The sequence below is a fragment of the Phocoena phocoena genome, chromosome 7, assembly GCF_963924675.1.
Source record: "Phocoena phocoena chromosome 7, mPhoPho1.1, whole genome shotgun sequence".
NCBI classification, from domain to species: domain Eukaryota; kingdom Metazoa; phylum Chordata; class Mammalia; order Artiodactyla; family Phocoenidae; genus Phocoena; species Phocoena phocoena.
In genome coordinates this window covers 90,727,317-90,732,887 of record NC_089225.1, presented here as the reverse complement: position 1 = coordinate 90,732,887, position 5,571 = coordinate 90,727,317, and the positions used below count along the sequence as shown (strand labels likewise).

General features: G+C 37.0%; 1 pseudogene; it reads right to left on the bottom strand.

Annotated features, from left to right (window-relative positions):
* Positions 1-2,722: 2,722 nt before the first annotated feature.
* Positions 2,723-3,221, bottom strand: LOC136126112 (NADH dehydrogenase [ubiquinone] 1 alpha subcomplex assembly factor 4-like; annotated as a pseudogene).
* Between the last annotated feature and the right edge of the window lie 2,350 nt (positions 3,222-5,571).

The window sequence follows — 5,571 nt, the reverse complement described above, 5'->3', positions numbered from 1 at the left end:
TATGTCTGCCATTAGTTATGGCTATAGATGGCTCATAACCAGAGGCAGCTTATGTGATCAGGTATAAATATGTACATCATTCCCCCCACATTTATTTTCTAATCATAGGGGTTTTCATCAAATCAGGAGGAAAAAAGGAAGAGAGAGAGGGGCAAGATGGAAGCTTGAAGCCTAACTACCTTTCCATCCCTCCTTTCTCCAAACACTATCCACTGCATCATTTCCTTGGAATATGGGGCACTTGATCCTCAGTTTTGACACCATCCCAGCTCAGTGTCAGGGACTAAGCCCCAAACCATTCTTCAGGAGAAAGCCCCAAACCACTTACTTCTTGGAGCAACCACTCACAGAGACAGGAAACCTACTGATACAATGGGGGGAAAACAAACAAACAAACAAACAAACATATACTCTGGCTTAAGATCATTCCACATTCAAATATTGTGTCTACCCCTTTCTGGCTGTTGACCCCATGCGAGTTGCTAAACCTTCCCAAGCTTATGTTTCCTCATGTGAAAAAAATGAAACTGGTAACTGTGTTTAAGATTGCTTTGAGATGGTAGATAACCTTAATACTTCATTAGGTACTCTCTCACTACCTAATGATAGATAGATACTATCTCCTAGATTAGTTGCTTTTATTATATATCTAAAATTATATATTCGCACGGAAAATCAAATGCATAGACTCATTTATTGTTAAGGGCATATTTATGAATACACATGTATATCCATGGTCCTACCCATTAGGGTAATCACATTTGTTATATAAAAATTTACCCAGTAGTTACTCTTCTAGCTCCTAAGAGTATTTGCTCTTCAAGGAGGATCCTTTAGAGACCATCTAATCTAGTGACTTTCAAATTTTATGTTTTAGAGATAGGATTCCATGATAGTTATTTAAAAAAAAAAAGTAGCTGGTATAGGGGTTAGTGACAGAGGAGCTGGTGATTAGGGGAGGTTGAGTGGGTTGGTCTCCAGATGACCTCACCCACTTTTCAACCAGAATAACTCCAATCATGTATGTTTAGCTTTAATGTATTTTTTCTGGAAGTGCTTTTTATTGTTTAAGTCACACCTCCATCACCAAAAGCGACAACAACAACAACAACAGCAACAATAACAAAAAACACATAGATTCAGTCCAGCCCCTCATTGGCATACGAGGACTGAACCCAGCAGGCCTTAAGTGACTTTTGGAAGGTCACATAATGGTTGTTAATGGCCAAACCAGAGATTAAAACCACTTTTTCTGCCCTTTGTTTAATTGTTTGGTTTTGGTTCATTTTTTCCTCCCTTTCTCTTCATTTCCTTCACCTAACTCACTTTTTTGAAAAGTTTCTGGGTTGGAATTTCAGAGGTTGATGTATAGGAAACTGAAGGGGTTTTAAATTAAACCTGTTTTTAGTATAATATGTTTCTGTCATATGCTCTAAAATGTTTACTAAAACAGGATAAATGTAATGCATTTGTGACTGTAATTTAAAAATTGGTTATTTTGGGCAAAAGTCATCAAATGTCATATTCCATCTAGGAAATGCATGAATAAAAATGGCCATAGTCAGCATTAAATATTTTATAAGGAGACAGTTTACAGCGGTATTCAGCTACTGTATTAGAATCTCAAACTAAAAGGAAAGTAAACTAATTTTTTATGTAAACGAATTGTTTTCATAAGGAAGCACAAGGGAAATTAAGTGTATAATCATGCCTGAATGTCAGGATTTTTCCAGGAAGCAAGTTTCTTGTGTGAATTTCTTGAGGTATTTGGGAATTTTGCCATGAACCCTCCAAATTCCTTCTAATTTACATATCATGATGTGTGATAGCCTCAAAGTTTCAGACATTTGAAGTTTTGAAGAATTAACAGACTTTTCTGAACCCTCTATTAATGATGATTATTGTTGTAAACTATTATGACAATGGACTGTATTTTTAAATGATGACCATAACAATATCTCCAGTCTCACATGTTCCTCTATAATGTGACCTTATTCTTCACCAACAAGAAGTGAATTCTATTTCCCCTCTTCTTGAACCTAGGAAGGCTGTGACTGCTTTGCCTGATAGACTACACACAAGTAGTAGTGTATGACTTCCAAGGCTGGGTCATAAAACTGATGCAGCTTCCATTGTGTTCACTAGGAGCTTTGAGCCACCATGTTAGAAGTTTGACTATTCTGAGGCCATTATCTTGTGGCATGCTAAGCTACATGGAAAGGCCACACGAGGCGCCCCTGGTTGGCAGGCAGTCTTATTCTTTGACTCATTCAACCCCAGACTCCAGCCATGTGATTGAAACCATCTTGGACCCACCAGACCATTCCATCTACCAGAAGAGTACCACTGAGTTTCCTCAATGACTAGAGAAGCAAAGGCACACCCATCTGAGCCCTGCTCATATTTCTCACCTACAGTATTGTGGTATTAATAAAATGAAATGTTGTTTTACACCACTAGTTTTTAGGGTCATTTATTTCACAGTAGTGAAAAACTATTATAGATTTAGTTAACAAGTATCAATTCATTAGGCCCAACTTGGAGATTCAGGGTTGATTAGAGCAGAAACATAATATCTATATCTTTTATTGGTTTGTTTACAATTTTTATTTATTTTATCTTAATTTTATTTTTTAAATTTATATAATTTAATATGCTAAAAATGAGAAACAGGGCACGGGGACACAGAGTACATTAAGGAAAAGTAATTTCAAGATTCTCTTCATTTTGATTGTATTGCTTTCTTGCCTTCAGGGGGTAAGATTTTTGACTTCAAAAGTTATGAAATATTTAAGAAGAGAATTTACATCTTGCTATTTTCTCAGCAGTCTGGATAAAGTTTATGATTATTGAGAAGTGTCAGTGCCTCTACAATGGAAATTTTGCCTTTGGGAATGTTCTTAATATTCATCATGTCAGGATGATGGTTTTCCGGCAACCTGAACTCCTTTGGCTTCTGACATTTTCTAGCATCCTTTACCTGCACAGAAGACACGGGATCTTTGGAATCGACATACACATCTTTTAGTAATGACAGCAGTTTGTCATTTTTTCTAGCAATTTCTCCCTTAATTTCTGGATGGCTGCTCATCTGCTTTCACAGGAGGTTCTTGGTGGAGGGGTGCCTGGGAGCCGGGGAAGGGCTTCATCCTGCTGATTTCCCATTGCGCCCAGTTCTCTAGGTTGAAATTCCTGATTGCGTGAGTCACCGCAGCCCCCATCTCTTCACAACGTGATGCCTGTAAGTTCACACCACACATGTGGTTAAACACTGGCATGGGCAACCTCCAGGATGCACTGGGCTAAAAAATTGTTTTAAATAATAGCTTTCTTGAGGTATAATGTATATACATACCATAAAACCACCCATTTTAAGTGTACAATACAATGATTTTTAGTAAATTTACTGAGTTGTGTGGAATTAACATCATCTAAAATTAACCCAATTTTAGAACATTCCCTCCCACCCACCCCCCAAAAAAAGCCTTACAGAGGAATTTTAGAATATTTTCCATAAGTAGGTCCCTTGTGCCCAACTGCAGACAGTGCCTCTTCCTACACCCAAAGCCACTTAAGTTTAACTTTTTTCTGCCTCTGTAGAACTGATGATGTGTCTTTGATCTGGTTTTGGACTCCAAGGGAGTTCAAGTCCAGAAGATCAAGCAAAACGTGTGAATCTGGAGCTTCCTTGAATACTGGGTCTGAGTTATTTTCCTGTTAGACTCTGCCTCGTTCTCCAAGAGCTCTTTAGTTTCTGAGTCCGTAACATAGTTTTTAAGAGCATGAACCTTGGATCGTCTCAGTTCAAATTGTATTTTCAACACATATTAGTTGTGTGTCATTGGACAAGTTACTTAATTTTTCTAATTCATAGTTTACTAATTATAAAAAGGGAATGATGTTATCTACCACATGAAGCTATTGTGAAGATCAAATTAAATAATGTACTTAAAGTACTTAGAGTAGTACCCAGCATGGTAATAACAATAATAGTAGCTGTTATTTAATGAGTACTTACCAATTTAGCTGTCACTATACTTTACATATATTAACTCATTTAATTTTCTCCCAAACTCCATGAATCAGGTGACATTACTGTTCATAAATGAGAAACTGTGTACCCATGGGCAAATTACTTAATTTCTGCTTTTCTACTAGAAAGTACCAAAGCTATTAACACCCAATGAATAGTTGTTTTATTTAGCATGGGACTTACTAGGAACTTGTTTGAGTCATAGCTATTAGAATTCCCTCATTTCTCTCTTTGGAGTCTTAAAACCTGTGAATTTTTCTGTCTTCTCAGCCAAACATATTCCAACACACACACACACACCCCACTTCTTTTGGATTGGATTGCAAATGTCAATCTTAAACATGGTAGTTTCTTTTTTTTTTTTTTTTTTTGCGGTACGCAGGCCTCTCACTGTTGTGGCCTCTCCCGTTGCAGAGCACAGGCTCCGGACGCGCAGGCTCAACGGCCATGGCTCACGGGCCCAGCCGCTCCGCGGCATGTGAGATCTTTCCGGACCGGGGCACAAACCCGTGTCACCTGCTTCAGCAGGTGGACTCTCAACCACTGCGCCACCAGGGAAGCCCCATGGTAGTTTCTTAATAAACACTAACTAAAAGAATGGATGAAAGAACAGATGCATCTGTGTCTTGAGGATGTCTGCAGCCAACTTTGGGAAGGGGTAAAAATCAAAGATCAGATGGCTATAGAGGCTCGGGAGATGTCTTTGGTCATGTAAAACATCATTACTCCAAAGATCCCAAAATATAAAAGTCAGTGTAATCTCAGACATTGTCTCCTTTAGTGACGCAAGAATGTTCTAAAGAGTTTTTGTGACAACATATGGAAGTACTTTTTTTTTTAAGTTAAGGAGCCTAATCACTTAATCATTGTAAGCAATTCACCAAATATTTGGTCAGGAGAAAGAAAAACATTTAAATTACTATATCCAATGAGCATATTTTTGATGTTTGTTATAAAACTTGTGTATGCTTGAACACAAAGGACTTTAGAATGCTCCTTTAGCTTTAAAATGTATTATATTTCAGAATGATTTGTCAGATAAAGATAACAGTGATCTTAATACCAATGCAAGATGATAAATATGATTTAAAAGTAAGAATCATAGTATACATACTATGTATATGTAGTTTACATATAAACTTGCTTTTTGACCTGAAATCTTTTATGGACATATTTCTTCATCAGTATTTGTCATAAAATGCATACAAGCAACTACTTTGGATACTAAAAACATCCTAATTTGGGGTCCATAGTCCCTGGATTATGTTACCGTAGGTAAAGCCAGTAAGATATTAACATTTAAAAGCTTTCGGTTCTTCTGTTCTCTTCAAGAGTCTATCAGAGACTCTTATTTATCACCTTGTGTAAGATATACAGGCAGAACTCTTCATCTGGCATATCATTATTGCCAGATAATTAGGCTGATGAGATCATGGAGAAACAATTTTATTTGGAAAATAATAGGGAAAATATTTCTTACAAATATTTGTCGATATCTACCTCCCAAAGAAATGTGTGCTTTTAGTTAGTGATGATAC